At 39.4% G+C, this 24,095-nt stretch overlaps 1 long non-coding RNA gene across 1 annotated transcript in view; it reads left to right on the forward strand.

Annotated features, from left to right (window-relative positions):
* The window catches only part of LOC143268437 (uncharacterized), a 626,027-nt gene extending 607,900 nt beyond the window's left edge, over positions 1–18,127 (forward strand). Inside the window, exons 2-3 of the long non-coding RNA XR_013044327.1 lie at positions 17,167–17,290; positions 17,651–18,127. This is a non-coding gene — a long non-coding RNA (uncharacterized LOC143268437). The remainder of the gene's footprint in view (positions 1–17,166; positions 17,291–17,650) is intronic.
* Positions 18,128–24,095: the final 5,968 nt, after the last annotated feature.

Genomic DNA, 24,095 nt, shown 5'->3' on the forward strand with positions numbered 1-24,095 from the left:
ATTATGAGGTCGATAGACCTCTGTGTAACTCAAAAGACAGTTACGCAGTAGTCCATTAACCTGACTTACCAGTTTCCTCCAAACAAGTTCACAGATGTTTGAATCATAAAACCTTCACCATTTCACCACAATTCCTAAACTTTGGTCACAGAGAGCAAACATCTCCTCAGCTTCTGGATCACTTAGCATTCTGTCTCCACACCTACTCTCCCTATATGCCATTCTAAACTTGAAAAATCTTCCTTTGTTTATACAAAACAAGCAAATGTAATAAGAAGTCAAGGGAATATATTTTGTGAAAAGGTTTCTAGAATGGAAAATAGGGTTAATTTTTTTTTTAATGTTCCAGCTGCAAGATCAACTTAAACTAAATAACACGTGTCATCCAACTTAAAAAATGCCTTCAGTTACATCAACACAAGGGACTGCCCTGGCCCTCCTCTAACCCAATGCTGTTCTTCATGTTGGCTCTTTCTCCCATAATCCGTTCTATCTAGTCTACTATCTCTTTTCTCCCTCTCTGAAGAATTAGTGGGCTTTCTGATTCTCTGTTGAAGATAGTTATTGTCTGCCTTTTTTTACTAAACCTGAGTACCAGGCAATATCAAAATCTGTACATCCAACCTTTTATTCAAAGATCTCTTAAAGTAATACCATTGTTTTTAGGGAGGATTCTGATATCAGCTGCTACATGAACATAAATAATTTTATTCCTAATATCCTATTTGAGGACATGAAAATATTACTCTGTGTATTTGAACATCTGCCACAGATGGAACACTGTGCACAGACCATTGTGGTACCACTCTGATTATAAGTTCATCTATCATAGTAATAAAAATACTAACAACCTCTTCCTAGGGTTTTGTAGCATGATAAAAAACGATGCAATTGAAAACTAAAAAGTACTAATGTTAAGTATCTAAAAACCAAACATGGTTGAATATGTCCAGGATATAACATTTTTATAAAAATTACATTTTTACCACTCATTTTTCTTTCCACTATAAATGACTTGAACTTCCTCTGTTCATTTGGTAACCAATTAATGAAATATTGTCATGTATATACATGAAATATACCAATTTAATTTTTTATTTTATTTTACTGCGATTGTATATGATGTGAGTGTGTATGCACATGCCATGGGGCATCTGTGAAGAGGACAACTTTATTGAGTTTGTTCCATCTTTCTATCATTTACATAGATTCCAAGATCAAACTCAGATTAATGGTGTGCACTGGCTGGATCCTTTCCCTGCAGAGCTGTCACACTGGCATCTAAATATACTGATTCTTTGTAGTGTTGTGGTTTTGTAGTGCTGGGGTTTGTGCATGACAAGCAAGCACTCGACCACTGCCCACATCCACAAAAGGAATTGATTTTTAAAATAAATTCAGTGGCTATGTCCATTGAAATATGCCATTTTCAAGAAAACAACATAATAATGAAGGTTTATGTTATTTCTCCCCTGTAATATTCTCCAGAGAAAGGACCAAGTTTAGCCAAGCTTAAATAGTGTCGTGTGTACACCCTTCCTTCCTCTTTACGTGAATCTTTATTCATTTCTGCCCCAACTACCACCAACCACTGAAAAAAAGTTCAATTCCATTCCTTTAACAAGCATCTATCAAATATACTCTCTACTGGGGAGAAAGAATTCAAAGGTTTTAATTGAGAAAAGAACTATACAAAAAAGTAGAAGAAATAATATTTAATTTGGGGGGGAAAAGAATTTATAAAGTTACCAGAAAAATCAAGAGTCATATATGTACATATATGTCACATGATTATGACAAATCAAAATGTCACAAGGGGAAGATTAATTACATGCACAGACTTACTACAAAACATTTATAACTCTGGGCCAGGGATATGGCTGTCTCAGTAAAGTGGAGAACCTCAGTTTGATCCCCAGCAAACACATAAAATGTGGGGTGTGAGTAACCATCTATTATCTTAGAACAGGGGAGATGAAGACAGGAGAATCCCCAGTCAGCCAGCTTAGCCAATCAGTGAGCTGCTCCACGGTCAGTGAGAGACTAGCCAATCAGTGAGTTCCACGGTCAGTGAGAGACTAGCCAATCAGTGAGCTCCACATTCAGTGAGAGACTGGCCAATCAGTGAGCTCCACGTTCAGTGAGAGACTAGCCAATCAGTGAGCTCCATGTTCAGGAAAGCCTCTGTCACAAATAAAATAAGGTGAACAACAATTGAGGAAATTAGCCAACATCATCCTCTAGCATCGACATATGCACACACAAGGGGACACATGTGAAAACATGTATACACACATGGAGACATATACATGCATGAAAACATGTACACATATGCTATATCTAACTTGTAAAGGCTATGTCGAAGTACATTCAGTGTGGAGTGAAGTTTGGCCCATCAATGAAGTCTTGGCATACGTGTGTGAATCCGTGGTTATGTGTGTGTGACTTCTACACTGAACTAGCACATTTTATACCATAAATGAAAAATAACAGTTATCTTCCACAATTGTCTCTTAGGATCCTCTAAGATCAGATGAAAACAGTCACATGGCCACTTTAAGACAAATATGACCTCAACTTAGTCATTAGAATTTCTTCTTCAATAATCACAATTTTGATTGGAAGCTTCCTTACTGTTGGCTTGCTTTCCAGAAGGCGCTATATGGGCTGCTGAGGAAGAAAGGTCATCATCATTCTTGTCCTGAGTAGATGCTTTATGCTATAATATTGACCTGCCAGGCAAGACGTGCCCACTAGTGACACAGTGACATGACTGTCAAAGCAGTAACCAGTGGCTCTGATAGGAACTGAGGTCTGTCCTGTGGGAGGAATTCATGCCTGGTACTGCAAATGTTGTCAAAAACCATGGCTGAGGAAGTCACAGCCTCTAGCATATAACCTAATACTGCTGAGTTGCTAAGGGGACATGTTGTAAACTCACTTCTAAAATATTTATGTTTATACCTATCAATTAATTAGTTAAGCTACTCTCAATCTTGGGCAGAGAAGCTTCTTTCTGCAGTGGACAATGATTAATGCAGACTCTGAAGGTTGGGCCTGTCCATAGTCTACTGTGTAAGAGAGAGGTCTTGGAGGCCGCACCATCAAAACTTTTTAAAACTGGGTTTAACATTAAGTTATCCTTTCTCCACAGCCTCAGTGTGCATCTCAAGATCTGGCTTGGTTTTTGCTGTGGGCAGTAACTATAAGGCTTCACATCCACTGTCTTGATTGGGTTTTTAAAGCAGATTCTCAACGTTCTACTGGGGGCTGCAAATCGTCTAGAAGACCTACTCAACGTGCAGGGTGCTACTTTTTCTCTGAGAGGAAATAATTCTGTTCCAAGTAGAAGTTTTATAAATTCTCCATCTTCCCAAAGCTGAGATCAACTATCTTTATCCTTCTGTCCTCTCCTCCCTTTCCCCATCTCTCTCTCGCTCCTCCATGTTCCTGTGTTCCTGTCCCACCTTAAAGTACGTCGGCTCAAAGATGTCCGGTTGGAAGATTCCATGGGTCGTAATAGACATATTTACACCACAGAAATCAAATGACAAAGGCAAGAGGGAGAGAATGATTGCTTCTCTCCTGTCCCTTGTCCTCTTTCCCTCTTCTCACTGTGTGTGTGTGTGTGTGTGTGTGTGTGTGTGAGAGAGAGAGAGAGAGAGAGAGAGAGAGAGAGAGAGAGAGAGAGAGAGAGAGAGAATTCTGTTTTCTCAGCCTTCTGTGTGTAGATCACAGGAAACTCAATGAAGCCTCCCATGTGCCCTGGAAGCCTGCTCACAGTTAGAATTGGTCAGGAAGTACAGGTGTCCACTGTCCATAGGGGTGTAGATCACAGCATGGCTTTCTCCAAAATCCTCTCCTGCCATTGGTGTTCTCTTCCATTCTATCTGCTGCCTCGATGAATCTGCCAACCAGTGGAGATCCCTAAGTTCTGGAGCCAGACTGGTGGATTCTGCACTGACAATCAGTCTTAGAAAATCTAAGACACTTCTATCTTAGTGTCTTGTTAAAAGCTCAATTTTAACAACTTGTTTCATAAAGTAAGCTTGCATGAAAATCAGGAAGCAAGCTCAACACACATTCTGTTTGGAAACACTCCTAGAAATAAAATCAAGGGAAAGATATGTCAATCCCATATTTTGGTATTACAGTTGGTACTGACTGTTTATTTTTAGTGTGTAAAAATATTTATTCTTTAAGATCTTTAAGATAAAATACCAATAAAATTGTGGCTGGCTTGTACCTTTGGAGTCCATATATTGTGCTGCAAGTTCTGAAGAGATTGGGGTGAATGGGTTGCTGTGCAATCATCTATGTGTCACGAGAGGCAATGCCATGAGCTAAAACATTTAATTTAAAATGAAAACATGAGCTTAACTAAATGTTATGTGATTCAGTATGCTAGACAACTCTGGATTATACTCACTGTCAATACTAAAGCTGATTGGCCGATAGTTGGGCAGGAAGAGATTGAGAGCAAGAGCCAGACTAGGAGAATTCTGGGAAGAGAAAAAGGTGGAGTCAGGAGCTGCCAGCTAGACACAGAGGAAGCAAGATGAAAATGCCATACTGGGAAAAGGTACAATGCCATGTGACTAAACACAGATAAGAATTATGGGTTAATTTAAGTGTAAGGGCTAGTTAGTAATAAGCCTGAGCTACCAGCTGAGCATTTATAAGTAATATTAAGCCTCTGAGTGGTTATTTGGGAACTTGCATAAGGGAGAGAATCATCCATTTACATGAGATTGAGCCATGCTTCTTATAATAATGTACAGAAGAGCATTCTGGAGTGGAGGTCGTATTAAAATGTAGATACCAATTCATAATCTAAAGGAAAATGAGGTGAAGTCACAAATGTCCATACTAATTCTCAGGGTCTTCTAAGGAATGAAACACTAAAGAACACACACACCTGTGCACATGTACCTCTCTCTATACATATACTTACATACACACAGAGAGAGATTTATAAATAGTTAAAACTATGCTGTGAGTTAGGCATTACTTTCACTTATCAGCAAAAAACTCTTAAGTTGAATGAAATAAACTTGTCCCACCCCATAAATTAGTAGTAGAGAGGATTCCAACTAGTTTTGAACATTTCCTTTCTCCATTGGATAGCCAGAACCCTGAGGCTATCATTTTAAAATTATAACCTTTAACATAGTGGTTTTTTTTTAAAGGTAGCTGTGGAATTTCTTATCCTCACAATGTGATTTTCCCCAGCTTTAAGTAATTGTTTGCCATTATATAGGTTACTCATGGAATTTCTTGTAGATATCTAATCTAAGTATAAATAATTTAAACACCTATTGAAAAGGCAGCTATTTTGTCCTCCCTAAAGTCATGTCTGAATTTATGCCATCTAGCAAAACAGACCTTTAAAATATATTTACTTGCTTTATTTCACTTATACTGGATTTGTAGACAATGTAAGCCAAAAGATGCAAATGCTAAGCCCCAAATGAAGGTGAGTGTGGGTGTGTGTGACTCCTGTGTGCTTCCCCTAGCAAGGTGGCATAAATAACCTCAGCCTGAAATTCTTAATTTGAAAAGATAGCAATCTCTGAGTCCCTGGCAACTCACAAAATATCTTACTATTTCAAACTCATTAAATATAAAAGTACTGGTTAAATGATCCTTTCAATATGGTGCTGGCTAGTTATATGTCAACTCGACACAAGCTGGAGTTATCTGAAAGGAGGGAAGCTTAATTGAGAAAATGCCTCCATAAGATCCAGCTGTAAGGCACTTTCTTAATCAGTGATTGATGTGGGAGAGCCCAGCCCATTATGGGTGGTGCCACTCTGGACTGGTGGTCCTGGGTTCTATAAGAAAGCAGGCTGAGCAGGTAAGATGAGCAAGCCAGTGAGCAGCACCCCTCCACAGCCTCTGCATCAGCCCCGGCCTCCAGGTCCCTTCCCTGCTTGAATCCTGCCCTCACTGCTTCTGATAATGAACTGTATATGGACCCTGAGTTAAATAAATCCTTTCCTCCCCGAGTTGCTTCTGGTGTTTTATCACAGCAATAGAAACCCTAAGGAACATACAATGTTTATACATGTTGTTTTTGTCATTGCTATATGGACTCAGTCACTTGATGGTTCCCTTTAAGATGGTTTAAAAACACTAAATGACGGAAGGAAGACAAAGGGACATGAGTCATATGCTAACAAAAATAACAAAGCAGCGAGCTGGCCGCAGATAATTTCCTGAAACCAGTATGAGAAGAAGTAAGTTATGTGAAAGAAAAACATCAGCAAGTCCTTTTGTGAAACAGAAAAATTTCCAAACTAAATATCCATTTCTGAGCCCGAGGCAACAAATAAATGAAAGATAAGAAAGATCCAGTCTAAATTTTTTTTTTCAGTTTTGGTTTTTAGATTTGCAATATGATTGAGAAACAAAATAAACGAAAAGCCGATTCCCACTTTAGAACTCATGGCAGCACAAGCCCCACCAGAGACTCTGGTGGGCCACATGTTCTCATCCCCTGAGCCTGCTTTATGAATTATCTCCTTGGAAATGGAGCTTTTAATTAAGAACCCTTTTCTGCGAAATATTATCTGAAGACCCGCAGCAAACATACAAAATATTTGATTCTATCACCAGCTGCTCATAATCATTTTGATGAAAGGAAATCCTGACTCCTTGTTTCAAATTTCTTTTTACTGATAATATGTTTTTTTTTCATATAATATATTGATTATGTTTTCCCCTCTCCCAGCTCCCCTCTGGTCCACCCCATACCCCCTGCCACACAAATCCCAAATCCAATCCGTACCCTGTCTTCCTCTCTCTCATTAGAATACAAACAGGCATCTCAAATAAATAAATAAATAATAATAAAAGAAAACAAGATAAAAAGCCACAAACTGGAACGGGACAAAACAGATGGGGGAGGGCAAAGAAAAGCATAAGAAACCCATGAAGACACAGAGACACATGCTCACACACAGAGAAAACCAGTAAAACAAAACCAGAAACTATAGTATACAAGCAAAAGATCTGGAAAGGGAAAACAAACAAACAAACAAACAAAAGCCCAACAAACCACCGTGATGCAAAAAAACAAAACAAAAACAAAAATACCTCTCCAAAAACATCATTTTGTGTTGGCCACATACTGCTGGGCTTGGCGTCTGTTTTTAAAGTGTGGTTTGTGTAACCAGTGAGACTTCCTGGGAGAGAACTAATTTTTCCTTGGTGAAGAGTTATCAATTGGAGATGGTTTCTGGGTTAGGAATGGGGGCTTGTGTCCACTCCCCCTCTCAGCACTGGACCCCATCTGGCTTAGACCTGCACAGGCCCTGTGCATACTGTCTCAGTCTCTGTGAGTTCATGTGTATGTCAATTCTGTTGTGTCCAGACAGCCTTGTTTCTGTGATGCTTTCCACCCTCACTGGCTCTTACAATCTTTCTGCCTCCTCTCCTGCAGGGTTCTCTGGGCCCTGAGGGGAAGAATTAGCTAGGGTATAAAGGCTTAAAAAAAAAAAGCAAAAGTATCTAAAATGGATAAAATTCTCCCATTTAGTAACTTGCATTAGTGTTCACAATCTCCAATATTTAGAATATTTCCAGGAGTTTCCACTAACTACAAAAGCAGATCCTGAAGCTTGCAAAAATTGGAAATGAGTTATAGTATATTCTTCCCAGAAAAATCTAAAACCATTAACTGAAAACTTCGGAGATTTCACAAATTCAGTCAATAGACATAAGACAAAATAGAAAGACCAACTGTTTCTCAGCATGCCACAGTAGCTAGTCCAAAAAAAGAAGAGGAAAAAGAACAAAAACTGTGAAAAATGACTATTAAAGAAAATCTTTCCAGAGTTAGTCACATGGGCACCCGCTTCAGTAAAATAACCCATCCTGAAGAAATGGCAGCTGGGAGCTGAGACCGAACCTGAGAGCTCACGCCTCAAATTGTCAGCAAGAAACTGAGAATCAACTGGGAGTGGTGTGGGGCTTTGAAACCTCTAATCCCAGCCTCAGTGACCGTGACACACCTCCTTCATCAGGGTCACACCTCCTAAGCCAACTGGAAGAGCTCCAACAACCCGGATCATGTGTTCAGGTGCTGGGATGGTGGGAACACCTCATTCTAACAAGCACAGTTGGATGTTGCTTTCTTGTTGTGGTGTTTTGCTTTGGTTTTGAGACAAGGTCTCGGATAGCCCAGGCTGGCCTTGAACTCCTCAGTCCAGAGGCTTCCATCTCCCAAGTGTCCCAGCCATTTACCACCACCTCTGGCATCCAGACACCGAGCTCAAAGATGTAAAAATTTAAATTTTTCCCACATAAAAATTTTTGCAAGACAAATTAAAGAATATAAACTGAGCATTCACAATAAAAATGACAACACTCTGTCCTGTTTCTTTATGACTGCTGAAAGCTGATTTAGAAGTTGACTTGTTGGACCCCAAAATTTAGGGTCTCAAGTAGGAGCCCCAAGAACCCAGACTCGAGTCCAGTTGATGCAAAAGCACGAGGATTTATTTTTGAAGCTTCTGTACAGAAGGGCAAACTCTGCTCCTAAGAGCAAGAGCCGCATCTTACTGCAGCCCCATGGGGGCTTTTAAAGGAAAAACCCACAAAAGCCATAAGATTACAATTCCCATACAATTTCGTTTCACAAGATCATGGTCTTGTTACAGAGTGATCACAGAGGGTGTACAGTTACGTCAACAGGTACATTCTTCCTGAAACCTCAAGGGGGGTATCAGGACAGGAGTGGAGTTTACACAAAGGTCACAATGGTCCTTCCTGGAACACCTGCAACTATCCCAGTCACAGTTGAGCACATCTCTTAACAGAAATCTTTTTACATTGTTACATTGTGGCAGCGGTGATTGAGTAGTGGCTGAGTCAGGTTGCCCTTGGAACTAGATTTTTTAGTTTCTCATTTCCTGGTGCTTGAAGTTTCTCTTTTCCTGAGGCTTGGGGGTGTAAGCCTGAAGGGTTAGGGTCTATCGGACTGTCTAGTGAAAACTATAGTTATACAATGAAAGCAAGTCTCACACAAAATCCTCCCACAGTTCAAGTAATTCATACTAAGCAAGTCTTCATTAACAACAGGCAAAAAGTAAGTTGTACTTTAAGATCCTGGAAATGCCAGCTCTGTCTTTTTGAGTTGGTCAAACAGTCCTTGCTACAGAAAAGACAAACTGAGGCAGCCAGAACAGCCTTCCAGCAGCAGAGCCTAATATCTGAACAGCACACTTTGAGCAACTTGGAATGTGTTCTTTCATATATTAACCAAAGGCTGGCCTGGCCACAGCGCTCTAGTGATCAGTTCGTGGGCACTAGTTTAGGACAGAGAGCACAGGCCTTGCGGCTTTCTTCATACGCACGTAAATGTGTAGGATCAGTAACATTTTTATGAAAATACTTTCTCCAGAAAACGTTTGACTCCACTAAGCAACAAAATTATGCTATTCAGGTGCAAAATTACAGTAAGCAGCTTCTAATCATGTTTTGTTGATCCCCATACCAACTGCTCACTGAGGCACCGTAAACAGAAGCTCTTGAATTAGCCATCTTCAGAAGTTCCTAATCAGATCAAACTGACTTCTTCGGGGCCTTGGTGTTGTTGCTTACTCTTGGCTATTGCTCAGTTTAAACTAACTCAATACTCTACACAAAGGTAATTTCAAACATCTGACACCAGATTTGTTCTCTTCCTTCCATATGGTCCATCTTCCATGCAGTCAGTACACAAGGCTTGAAAACAGCCATAAGTTCTGGATACTTCTGGCAGGATCCACAGTGGTGGTTGCATTCAGTTCAAATCTATCCAGATTAATTTTGGAATGTCAGAGCAAACAAACTCTCCCAGCCTAAAGGATATCTACGGTCAATACAGAATGACAATGATTTCCTTATAAAAATGTCTTATATACTCTTCTAACAAAGATGATTCTGCACTTAAGTATTGGGTGAGATTCTAGCTTTTCACAATCTAAGCTTTTTTCAATAGCTTACCTCATTGCCATCAGAGCCAAACAGTAAAGAGCAAAGGCTTTGGCAAGGTACTCTGCATTGTTTACCATGCCACAGCTATTTGGCAATGATGCCTGCCCCTCCCCCCATCAGCCCCAGGCAGCTGTGCATCTGCCAGCTGCCAGCAATGGAGAGAGGACTTGTACTTCAAAGGTCTGAGCGCGGCTCATAAAAGATCAGGGGGATTGACCCATGCCAAGAGGAAGACTGTATATTTGGCAAGTATGTTTGGATATGATGATGAGATAATCCACAGAAACTCAGGATTAACTGGGAGGAAGTCTGGATTTAATAGAACTACAGTAGGCTAAAAATAAATGTTAAAAAAAAAAATCCTGCAAATCCCCAAAGGAAAACACTTAGTGAGTTTGGTCCATCATAGAGATGGAAAAGGACAAAGTGGAGTGTCATTCTGGATACAAGAAATTAAATTGAAGAGATGAGAAATGTTCACATATCCAGAGAATTAAAAAAAAAAATCAAGACATGAGAGAAAGACAGCAAGCATGAAAAAGAGGTAACCATGCAGGTGCTGAGTAGCTGAGGCCACGGGGAGGGGAGCGTGAGAGGTGAAAGGGAGCCAGGGGTTCAGGAAGCTCCAAGCAGATGCCTGTCACAAACCGGTCACTTGTTCCCATTCATTTGAAAGAGGACAGAACCAAACTTGATGTCAAAGATTAAGGAGACACCCCAAGTCTAGCACTGCAATGTCAAGCCCCAATTATACCTGCAGATCAGAGCTTTTGCAATTCCTGAACACCAAAGCCGTTCCCCCAAGTGACTCCTTTTGAATACTGAGAGAAAACAGAAAACTGTTGTCAAAATTTACATGTACCTTTGTGTTCCCAAAACAACATAGGGTAATTTTCAAAAAAAAAAATTGTTGGGAGCATTGCAATTTGAGAATAGAATTTAGAAGAAAATTAAAGAACTCTAGCAAAATAAAACCCCCAAAAAACAAGTTCGAGTTTTTAAACAAAACCAAAATGAAAAGCATGCATATTAATGTTCATAGAAATAGTTCTCAATTCTTTTAATATGAAATTACTTTTTCTATCATTGCATTTTTATACACTAAATCTCCTTTATATACAAATCACTGAAATCTCTGAAAGGCCTTTCACAGTTAGACTTGCTCAAGTATTCATCAATTAAATATACAAACAATAAACCAGAATGAATTCAGTTAACTGAAACTGTGTTTGATGAAGCCGAAGTAACATTCACATGAAAAAGTGATGGGGTGGAGAGGCTGCCTCCAGGGATAGCGTGCCTGTTGAAGAAGCATGAGAACCTGAGGTCAGATCTCCAGCAGCCCTGGAGGAGCTGAGGTTTAAGATTATTTCAACTCGACTCTTGCTGTGTCTGGTTTTACCTATCTCTACTAGCCTGCCTGGAAGAGCATGCCTTCTGCCTGTGCTTTTAAAAGAGTTTCTTGTAGCTATATAAATCTTTTCTTCCAATGTATTTTAATTCTGAAGGGGGAAATGTTGTTTAAACATCTTTCCATTAGCCTTTACAAACATTGATGAGGGAGGAGGGAAGGGAAGAGCCCAAGGAGCTGAGAGTGTCACTACAAAGACACTCCCCAATCTACTTCTAACATCTCAGCCAAATCCAGTCCACACTGACCTTCCAGAGCAGGGATTAAAGCACCGAAGAATGGCTCCCATCTATGGAAGGGCTTGGAGTACGGGTCTGCAGATGGAGCACATTGCGTAGGAAAGCCTACTCCCACCTCCTTGTTCTAAAACCTCACCAGCTTTCCATAGTACCCTACACTGGAGGCCACTGGAGTCAACTGTATAATGATAGGGCTGCCTGGATCTGCATGTGATTGCTCCCTGTCATTGGGGAAGAGAGGTGATTGCCTAAGTCATTTGTACTTACAGTACTATGTTTGTGTTTCAAAGCTTTAGATTTCTGAGTATAATCAGATTCTGAACAAAAAGAGCTCATGGAAAATCAAATAATTATTTAAATCCAGTTCCTGTAAAATTTCAATACAGAAATACACAAATCTCTGCAAATAGGTTATTTGAAAATACAATTCAATTTTAGAATTATCCTCCTCAAAAAGAATATGTTTTCAAGACAAGGTTTCTCTATGTAGTATTGGCTGTCCTGGACTCACGCTGTAGACCAGGCTGGTGTCAAACTCACAAAGGATGCTGGGATTACAGTCATGTGCCACCATCACCCAGCCCTCCTCTCAAGTTGAAGGTGATGTATTTCTACTCATTATAGACTGTGGCATGGACAATGGTCCTCTGCAGACAGACAAATAAAAAAGACATCATTCTTCTTCGCATCCTGACATATTGCTTGTTTGCCAGAAATTCTCTCTACCCTATAAATGGAAAAAAGAGAGGTAGGATCCTACTGATTACCATTTAATATAAACAGAAAAGAGAGAGGTGGGGTCCTATTGATTATCAATTAATGCTTGAATTAATCATCCCCTTCCAGGAAGGAAATTCAAACTCAATTCATGATATCCAACAAATAATCCATCTCACCAAGACATAATTTACAAACCAAAAGATGATCCTTCTGGAATATACAATTCAATGGTTTTTGATATTTCACAAACTTGTAAGCATCAACTCTTTTCATCACTCATAAAACTAAAGTTTTAGTCACGTCATAATATACGAGCCTTTAGGGTGAAGAGATGGGTCGGTAGATAAAAGTGTTTGCCATGCAAGCAAGAGCATCAGAGTTCAAACCCCAGAACTCATATAGAAGCCATGTATGGCTGTGTGTGCCTATAACTCCATTGTGGGCACAGCCAGGGAGATCATGGGAACTCACTGGCTAGCCAACCTAGCTGAAATGGCAACCTTCCAATTCAGAAATAGATTCTATTTCAAAGCAGTGAAGGGGAGAGAACAGAGGAAACCATCAAAAGTCATACTCTGGCCTTTACACAGCACTTGGATGTACACACCTGTACCCCAGGGTGCATGCAAACCTCCCCCTACACACACACACACACAATGAATAAATAAATTTTCCACCCTATTGCTAGCAAGTGCTCATCTATTGGCTGTTCATTTAAACTAGATGGAATCTGCTGGGATGTTCTAGTCTTTTGTACCGGCTTTCTGTTTCATTTAATATGGTGTGTTCAACTTGTGGTTATTGGGTTAAGTGGTAGTTTGATTGAAAACGGACCTCATAGGACACAGGGAGTGATACTATTATTAGTTATGGTCTTGTTGGAAGAAGTGTGTCACTTGGGCGTGAGAGGGTCTCTGAGGTTTCAGAAACTCACAGCAGGCCCAGTTTCACTCTCTCTTCCTTCTCTAGCACCATGTCTGCCTGCATGCCACCATGCTTCCCACCATGATAATGGACAAAACCTCTCAACCTGTAAGCCAGTCTCAATTAAATGTTTTCCTTTAAAAGAGTTGCTATGGTTATGGTATCTCTTCACAGAAATAGAAACCCTACCTAAGACGGGAATTGGTACTAGGAGTGGGATATTGTCATGATAGGCTTTACCATGCTTTTGTTTGGAGGAATATGAAACACTTTGGGGCTTTGGATGAGAAAAACAATTAGACATTTTAAGCCAGGCTTGATGGGCAATACTTGTGGGAACATGGAAGACAGTGGTACTGAGGGTGATTTGAACTGTGGGGGCCTGGCTCAAGAGGTTTCACAGGAGAAGAATATTAATGTGTAGCCTAGAGATTGTTTTTATATTTTGATGAAGAATGTGGTTGCTTTCTGCCCTTGTCCAATAAATCTGCCTGAGGCTTAAGTGAAGAGTTAAAGATAGATAGCTCTTGCAGAGGACATTTCCAGATGACCTAGCTTTGACTGTGTTGTGTGGCTATTAGTGGCCAGATTCATGCATGCAGATCTGTAATGAAAAGAAGCAAAGTCAAACAAGGAAAAAATACAAAATGTATAGTTTGAGGAGGAAAAGGGCACCATAAAGTGTAAATATCAAAGAAAAGTCAAATACTAAGTGGAATAAAGGGAGTGATGACCTCAGAGAAAGATCCCAGCCAGGTAAGCTTTCAAATTGTAAAAAGGAATTAAAGAAAAGCATAGGAGCAGGTGTGGTGGTACACATCTTTAATGCCAGGACTCAGAAGGCAATGGCTGGTGGATCTCTGAGTTCAAGGTCAACCTAGTCTACAGAGAGAGTTACATGAGAGCCAAGATTAGGCAGTGAAGGAAACCATCAGAACAAAAAGCTGGTAAAGATGTAATTGAATGATGTGGCCATGTTCCAGCCGCAGCAAGCAGCAGAACTTGGAAACTTCAGCCACATGATTCTGGCTGTAGAGTCAAAGATAGAAGAAAGGGGTTATGGATTCTCCTTCCATGACTAAGGAAAGCCACTGAGGCTAGAGCATCTTCTCTGTGCTGTGTAAATGGGCATGTCCTCCTCAAGTAACTGTCGGTAATGCACAAGAAGGAGTTCTTTAGGATATGCCTGTAGGAGGACTAGAATTTGTGGGAAAAATTTAAATGCTTACAGTCAGTCTGGCTATGCCACTTTGAAGTTTAAGATTACATTTTACCACTCACACATGCGCACTCACCATGAAGAGCAATAACTACACAAAGGAGCCTCAATGTCAAGTCCTCCTCATGGAACACGCGGTTATTATTACACATATACAAGAGCCAATCATGTCCACTCTCTCTGGATTGCCTTTCCCATCAGACTCTCTTAAGAGTTCTCAGTGTTGTGTATGTCTGTTCCTGAGCTATAACCGTTATAGAACTCCATGTTTCCAAACACCTTATCCTCATGCTTGCTCCTTCACTTGCTTAGATCTCTTTATTCTTTGTTCGCTTTCAATTTTTTGTGACTGGTATAGGGTCTGTTATAGCCCAAGCTGGCTTTGAACTCTTGTCTCTTCTGCCTCTATATTCCAAGTATTAAAATTACAGATATGTACCACTACATCCAAGCTCATTTGCTTAGATGTCATCTTAAACACTATAAGTCACTAAAGAGGGCACATTTTCTTAGGCCTGCAAACTACTTGCTAACTTAAGAAAGGCTGTCTACACACTTCATGTCCCATTACCCACTCTGTCGATCTCCTTATGTAGATCTCAGTCTTGGCCACCCAGTGATGAAATGTTCTGTACTTTAATGTGAATGCCATCCCAGCTGAAAAATGTCCTAAACAGCATCAAATGCAAGAGCAAACTGCTTTCCGGGTTACATGAAATTCCCTCTTGTCTGTGGAAGCTCCTTGCTGATGCAACATATTTTCATTAGATTGTCTCTTCCCTAGGAGAGGTAAAGATAACCAAAATCAAAATGTACAGGTCATTAAAATCAGGACAGAGGAAAAAATACCGAAGTGTGTTTAGAATTGAATACTGCCCAAACATCTTTCAAGATGTCTCTCATACCTTTATTCTCCCTTTATTACCAAGTTACATGTGATTTTTCTTTCATGAGGTAACAATGTGCATAGTTTGAAGAAGAGTATCTAATGAGTGAGCATTGATGTGAAATACAGGAGAAAAAAATTGTCTCCTGCTCTATAGGATACATCTTTGCAGGGAAGAAGAAAGGAGTTGGCACATCCTACTGTGTATGAAAACTAAGAGAGTCAAGCTGCTGCTGCTTGTTTATGACATAACATAACACATAGGTGGACTTTACAATGCCCATTTTTACCCTCTGGGCAGTTATGCTCCATTAACAAATCAAAGGTAAGAGTGCCGTTTACTTTAGTGACATCTACAGGCACTTTGGAAGAAAAACAGCCTCACTCTGCTGTGCAACTGAAACATGTCTATAAACAGGAAGCTCCATGTATATAAGAACCACGCTTACTGGATCGCTGCTCAGCCACTGGAGTCTTGGGATGCATCAATTTGTTTCCAAAATGAAGCTTCTTCCAGGTGTTTATTTTTACCAAACGTCACATCCAGATCATATCTATCTAATAAAAACTGTATATTGCCATTTAGGCTCTATTCTGAGCTAAAATTATGTAAGTGCCTTCAATTGACTTGCCTTATTTTGCTCACATAAATTCTGCCTTTCATGAAACTTGAATGGAAAAAAGGTGACTGTTGACATCTCTCATATATGTGTAGACACAGACACAGACACAGACACACAGACACACACACACACACACACACACACACACACTCCTCTCATACCTCCTGAGATATAAAAACCTGTGGATCTGCTCCAACGTACTACCAATGGGTAGGATGATAAACTTCTCAATACAGCTTGTATTAGCAGAAACAGAAGCCAATTACCAATGAGTTGAATGGCCTTAAAGAACTACATCAAATACAAGTTATCCGGTACCTCATCTGAGTAACCCCAGAGCAAGCAGAACTGCAGAGTAACAGGGGCTGTGGTAGTAGTAAGCGACACAGGATGGAATGATCCAGCCAGAGTACAATTCCAGCAGAAAAGAACTGTACAGTTTCTGAGACAGGGACAGACACAGTAGTCCTATTAAGAAAACCCACAAGGGTGTTCTATTAGAGACAAATCAGTGTGAGGAGGCTGCCATGACAAACAAACAAACAAAAACAAAAACAGAAACAAAGGTAAAATTGCCAGACAGCCCCACCAAATAAGATGGCCCATCCCGCCTAGCTTTACCCTGTGGGGCCCAGTCCATGCGAGCTGGTGAACTGGTTCAGATTGTGTGTGTGTGTGTGTGTGTGTGTGTGTGTGTGTGTGTACACATAGGAATAATTTGGCTAGTAAAGGGAAATATTAAGTGAAAAATGATAACTGTTTTTGCCCATGTTAAAAAATTCAGGGAAATTTCCCAATGGTATATTTACATTGAAGTACATTTATATATTCAGATCTTTCCTTACAGAGTAGGGGAGGATGATCATCCAGAAGTGAAAAGCAGACTTTAGAGCCTCTGGTCCAGGATTTTTACTTTGCTTCTTTAAACACACTTTTGAATTTCCACTCTCCTTGTCTTACTGCTAAGGTTTCTAAGATTTGATCTCAATAAACTATAACGTCAGTGCTGGCAGCACCTGCCTCTGGAGAAGCAGGCTTATATTTTCTGGAGACTCCTGTGGGTTCCTCTGCCGTAAACAGGTTCCTATGGCTGACCCCCATGTCTGTCTCCAAAGGGCTTTCCTGGAAGATTGTCTTATAGGCTTCCCTATGCTGATCTTTAGGACTGCAGGGGCTTAGTTCTGTACTGGCCTGCCACATCAACTGCCTACAAGATAAAGGGGCTACTCATCCCTAGGCCATGAACAATGAATCACAGGAGGATCCAGGAGCCTCTGCAGATCACAGGTGAGGAGCTAAGGACAGGTCTCATTTCTCCATCTCAAGGAAGATGAAGTATGCATGAGCTATCAGGGGGGATGCTTTCAAGAACTCACTTATTGATATCAATCACCAGGATGTGGTCATGTTTGTCACAAATATCCACAACCTGTTCCTTATCATCAATGATGCTTGGTCACACCACTAAAGCAGCAAGCAGCTTCTCTCTTACATTTATCATGGTCTAGTTCCTTCTATTAGGACACAGGCAGCCATTTAGATTTAGGGGCACAATGCATGAGGTGGAAAGAGATTATGTATGTGTTTCTTTTTCTTCCTCTCCTCAACTACTCTAGCAGATAATCATCCTGGAATTCTCTTCCATAGGATGAGAAAGCTCGGAATGGTCAAATAACCACAGCAGGATCCAAGAACCATTAAACCTCACCTCAAGCATGACTGGAAGGCCAGAGTTGACACCATGAGTACACATCTGTCTGTCCCCATGAATACTCATCTGTCTGTCCCCACAAGTACACATCTGTCTATCCCCACCCTACTTACTCTTCTCAATCTCCCACTTTTTCTTTAGTTCTTCAGCCTTGTCCCAAGGGCCTTCATAAAAAGCTTTCTTTGGGAAAAATAAAAACAGCTAAACCCATCAAAAGGCTGTTCTTGACATGTGCCACTTTCTAAGCAGCTAATGTACTCTAGGTAAAATGAACTCATGGAGAAGAATAATACAGCATCTTAGGAACAAGATCACTAAAAGAAAAAGTAGAATTAGCAAATCAAAAAGTATTTTTAAAATGTCCTCAGAGAGACAGAGACTTCTGCAAATGGGGAAAAGAATAGGAGAAAACAATTTAGAAAAATAAGTGGAAATGTTACTATAAAAACATCAGATTAAAAATAAGAAATTAATATGACAGATATAGCCAAGTGAAGAAACTGGCTCAAAGATGGAAGAGGACACTTGTTTAATAAATTTATTTATTAATTTATCTAACATCCTGGCTGCAGTTTTCCCTCCCTCCTCTCTTACCAGCCCTTCCCTCCAGCTTTGCTCTGTTCCCACCCTCCAAACCACTCCCTCTCCACTTTTAGGAAAAAGCAGTTCTCCCACGAGTATCAACAAAACTTGCCATATCAAGTTGCAGTAAGACTAACCACTTCCCCATGTATTAAGGCTGAACAAGGTGACCCAGTATAGGGAGCAGGGTTCCAAAAGCCAGTAAAAGAGTCAGAGACAGCACCTGATTCCACTGTTAGGAGTCCTACAAGAGGACCAAGCCACACAACTGTAACATATGCAGATGACCTAGGTTAGTCCGATACAGGCTCCCTGGTTGTCCCTTCAGTCTCCATGAGTCTCTATGAGCCCAGGCTAGTTGATTCTGTGAATTTTCTTGTGGTGTCCTTGACCTGTCTGGTTCCTACAATCCTTCCTCCCCCTCTTCTGCAGGATTCTCTGAGCTTCATCCAATGTTTGCCTGTAGGTCTGCATCTGTTTCCATCAGTTGCTGTATGAAGCCTTTCTGATGACAATTGGGCTAGGTACCAATCTGATCACAGGAGATGGCTATGCATCTATTACTAGGAGTCTTAGCTAGAGTCCTCCTTTTAGATTCCTTGGAGATTCCCTTGTGACAAGTTATTATCTGACCCCCAAATGACCCCCTTTCCAGTGGTCTCTTTAAATACTCTCCCCCTCCAGCCCTCAACCTGATTACTCATGTTCCCATTCCCACCCACCCTCGATCCACTCACAAAATCTCTTCTATTTCCCCTTCCCAGGGAGATTGGGGCATTCCTCATGAACCTTCCTTGTTGCCTAGTTTCTCTGGGTCTGTGTGTAGCATAGGTATCATTTTTTACAGCTAATATTTCACTTATGAATGAATATATACCATGTTCATCTTTCTGCGTCTGGGTTACCACACTTGGGATTATTTTTTTCTAGCTCCATCCATGTGCCTGGAAATTTCCTGGTGTCCTTGTTTTTAGTATCTGAGTAATATTCCATTGTGTAAATGTACCACATTTTCTTTATTCATTCCTCAGGTGAGGGGCATCTAGGTTGTTTCCAGGTTCTGATTAATACAAATAAAGCTGCTATGTACATAGTTGAACAAGTGTCCTTCTTGTAAGACTGAGCCTCCTTTGGGTATATGCTCAAGAGAGTATGTAACTAGATGGTTTTCTTCTACCACCAATTCCAAAATAACCACTCAGTGGCTTAGTATTACTTATAAATGCTTGGCCAGTAGTGTAGGCTTATTACTAGCTAGCTCTTGCATTTAAATCAACCCATTTCTATTAATTTATGCATTGCCACATACCCCGTGCCTTATTGGTTCTATGATATCTTGTTTCCTTGGGTGGCTGGATCGTGTCTACTTGACTCTGCCCTTCTTCATCTCCATCTTCAGTTTGATTGTACCACCTAACCTTATTCTGCCTCACCATTGGCCAAACAGCTTTATTTTCAACTAATGAGAACAATACATATTCACAGCATACAAGATAGATTTAAAATAGTAAAATAAAGTCCTTAAAAAAGGGAATAAAGTATTATAGAAGAAAAAACACATAAAGATGGAATATACAAAGAGAGTCTGGATACTATATATTATTGTGTTGTCTTTAAAGATTTTGACTACAGAAGAAGGAGCAAGAACTGCTAAGAGACATTTGACTATAAACATTGCTAGATTAAACCAACCTATATATTTAGAAAATGTTTTGACTTCAAAATTTAAGTCAAAAGGCATGTTACTTTGGAGAAGAGTTTATGCTTTTGCTTCCACAGGAAATAAAAGGCTGTGGGTTCATTCTGGGCTAAAGAAAATCAGGTTTGATCAAGGAAGACCCCTGAAATCCTAACTACAGACATGAAAAAATAAACCTAAAGTAACTAAAAGACATGTAACATATACTTTACCTGCCCAAACATAAAATAAAAAAAAATTACCTTTGACTAGCTTGTGTACAATGCACAGTTTATATTTGTATTGATGCAGATATGTATATTACCTTTAAAAGTTTATATATTTTTAGAATGAGGGGACCTAAAACCAATAAAAATGGATGGTTCAGATGAGCCAATAATTCAATACACTTCTGTTACAGATTCCTCTGAATTCTGCATCCAAAACAGCTTCAAGGCTGCTGGCTGAGATGGACCAGCCAGACAAAATGCCCTAGTCAGGACTTGACCATAATTCTAAATTTTCTCATAAGTCTCTTATGTCCTCATAAGATTATCAACATCCCCAATCACCAGGAGGTAGTATAGAGAACTATGGCCAAATTCTCAAAATATTGTTTATGAATGTTTGTTTTCATTTAAAGGGGGTTGATTATAAATTGTTAATGATCATAGTTAATCACTTTCTAAAGAAGAAAGGGGGATATTATATAAAAATGATGGGGAAAAGGGAATATTCTTAAGAAAAAATTAGATTATTGAATCTATTTTAATCCAAAAAACAACTGTTAATCTCAAAATATTTTTCATTGGTATGAATGTTATTTTATTGATACAAATTTGAAGTCATTTTGTTATACTGTATATGTATTTCCACTCTTGTTTAAGGTATTATGTTTATGCAGCTCATTTAAAAATGTAATGTATAATTTTAAAAATACAGATTAATAGTTAGTCACTTATAATAGTCAAACTTATACCCATATTAGTTAGGCTTCTTAGGTATACGAAGATTTATTTCAATTAGGTAGGTAATCTTCAAACACTTCAAAGACCTACAGAATATGACATTTAAAATGTCTTAAGAACTTAGACTTTTCTCAACAATGAGACATGCCTGCTCCTGGGAGCACTGATTACTTCAAAGAAGATGATGGGCATTGAAGAAATTCCTTATAAAGTTTGATTTCAATGGCAAGGCTAGCCCTTTGGGCAAGAAACTGCTCTTGCCTAGACTACTTGACAGTATGCTATATAAACTGGACAAGAAGGACCCACAGGAAAGTGACCACTAAACATTGCCAACACAAGATAGGACAGTCCTTCAGTTTTCTACTTCACAGAAGAAACTGCCAGACACAGAAGAAAGTGGTGGATGAACTTTGCCAATATAGGTGGGACAATCCTTCAAATTTCCTGCTTCACTAAAAAGTCTGCCAGATAGTCTAGGCCTATAGGCTGAAGATAGATGCCCCAACACTGCTGAAGAACTTTGGATGACTGTCTAGGCAACCAGATGTTTCTGTCATTTCTAGAATATTGTAAGTTGCTTGCAATGCACTTCCTGTTTACTCAGGTAATATTATATCCTTCTGGAGGCTTTGATGGAATTGAAGATTAGATAGTTATAGTTTTCCTTAATTATAATAGAAAGTAAATTAAATATGAACCTTTAGACTCACAAAAATAAGATAGATGATAGAGTATTTTCTTTAATTTTGCTAAATACAAATAGGCTGGATATTGTAGTTCTTGCTTGATAATTGTTTTGTTTTATATAATTTTACTACATTAAGGTTAAAACTTTCCTTTTTAATTAGACAAAAAGGGGAAATGCTGTGGATTATACCCATTGTTAATAATAAAGCTGATTGGCTGATGGCTGGGCAGGGAGATATTGAGTGTGAGAGCCAGACTAGGAGAATTCTGGAAAGAGAAAAGGCAGAATCAGGGCAGATACGAGCCAGCCAGCCTCTGAGGAAGCAAGACATATAAAAAATGAGGTAACAAGCCACAAACCATGTGTCAAAGCATAGATACAAAATATGGGTTAATTTAAATGTAAGAGCTAAATAGTAGTAAGTCTGAGCCATTGGCCAAACATTTATAATTAATATAAGCCTCTGAGTGATTATTTAGAAGCATCTGCAGGATGGGGCAGGACAGAGAAAAGCCTTCATTTACAGTGATATAGCTGTGTCTTAGGGCAGATTGATTCCTAGTTTTCTGACAAATTAGCACACTGATTTCCAAAATGGCAATGTAAGTTTGCACTCCCACCAGCAAAGGAAGATTGTTTCCCTTACTTAAAATCCTCTCCAAGCATGAGCTGTCACTTGCACTTTTGATCTTAGTCATTCTGACAGGTGTAAGGTAGAATCTCAGAGTTGTTTTGATTTGCATTTCCCTGATGGCCAAGGATTTGAACATCTCCTTAAGTGTTTCTCAACCATTTGAGATTATTCCGTTGAGAATACTTTGTTTATATCTATAATCCATTTTTAAATGGATTATTTGGTTTGTTAATACCTAGTTTCTTGAGTTCTTTATACATTTTGGAAATCAGCCCTTTGTCAGATGTGGGGCTGGTGAATATCTTTTCTTATTCTATAGGCTGTCATTTTTTTTCTTTGATGGTGTCCTTTGCCATACAGAAATTTTCCAATTTCATGAGGTCTCATTTGTTAATTGTAAATCTTAGTCCCTGTGCTATTGGTGTCCTGTTCAAGACTTTGTCCTGTGCCAATGCATTCAAGATTAATTCCCACTTTCCTACTATCAGGTTCAGTGCATTTGGTTTTTGTTGAGGTCTTTGATCTGCTTGGACTTGCACTTAAGTTTTGTACAGGGCAATAGATATGGATCAACTTGCATCTTCTACATGCTGACATTCAGTTAGACCTACACCATTTCTTGAAGATGCTTTCTTTTTTCCATTGTATAATTTTGGCTTCTTTGTTGAAAATCAGATGTCAAAAACCATAGGTGTGTGGATTTATGCCTGGGTCTTTTATTTGATTCCTTCATCAACCCATATGTTCTTATGCAAATACCATGGTGTTTTTATTGCTATAGCTCTATAGTAGAGTTTGAAATCAGGGATGGTGATGGCTCCAGAAGTTCTTTTATTGTACAGTATTGTCTTAGCTATCCTGGGGTATTTGTTTTTCCACATGAAATTGAGTATATTTCTTTGAATGTCTGTAAAGAATTATTTTGGGATTTTGATGGGGATTGCATTGAATCTGTAGATTGCTTTTGGTAAGATTGCCATTTTTACTATGTTAATCCTACTGATCCATGGGCATGGGAGATATTTCCATCTTCTGATATCTTCTTGCCCTATACACTACAACTGAATCCAATCTTCTCTTTCAGAAAACCATTTCTTCTCCCTATCCTGGTTATCACCAAACCACTTTCACCTTTAAGTCACTTTACTCACCTGAAAGAATCCAAGGACCCACCATCTGCATTCAGACAACTTTCTCACTGGAAATCATCCTGTAGCAAGCTTTCTCATCAGACTTTCTTTGGCCTGCCAGCCCATAAATAATGACATGAAGACTTACTGATTATTAAAGCTTGGCCTTTAGCTTACTTAGGCTTCTTTCCAACTAGATCTTATAACTTAATTAACCCATATTTTTTAATCTACATTCTGACATGTGGCTCTTTACCTTTCCCCAGTACAGCACATCTGACTTGCTCCAAGTCTGATGGCAAAATTCATTTGCCTAGATTCCACCCCCCGTTCCTCTCTCTGCCTGGAAGTCCTGCTTATCCTCTCATGCTTAACTATTGGACATTCAGCTTTTTATTAAACCAATCAGAAGGCACCATAGGCAGAGACATATATTTTCAGTGTGCAAAAATATCACTCCATAACATTTCCCCCATTTGTCTAACTAAATGGAAAAATTTTAATTCTAACACATTAAAACTGTATACAGTAAGAACAAGTATCAGGTAAGAATTACATTTATAAAGTTCAGTCCATTTGCTTTTGGCAAAAATCAGAGAAACTACTCCATTATCTAATCCTACCTTGGTGAGTTCAAAGTTTTGTACCTCATTCACTTTCTGTCATAATTTCTATTACCAGACTTAAGCTATCATTTT

The sequence above is a fragment of the Peromyscus maniculatus genome, chromosome 14, assembly GCF_049852395.1.
Source record: "Peromyscus maniculatus bairdii isolate BWxNUB_F1_BW_parent chromosome 14, HU_Pman_BW_mat_3.1, whole genome shotgun sequence".
Lineage (NCBI taxonomy): Eukaryota > Metazoa > Chordata > Mammalia > Rodentia > Cricetidae > Peromyscus > Peromyscus maniculatus.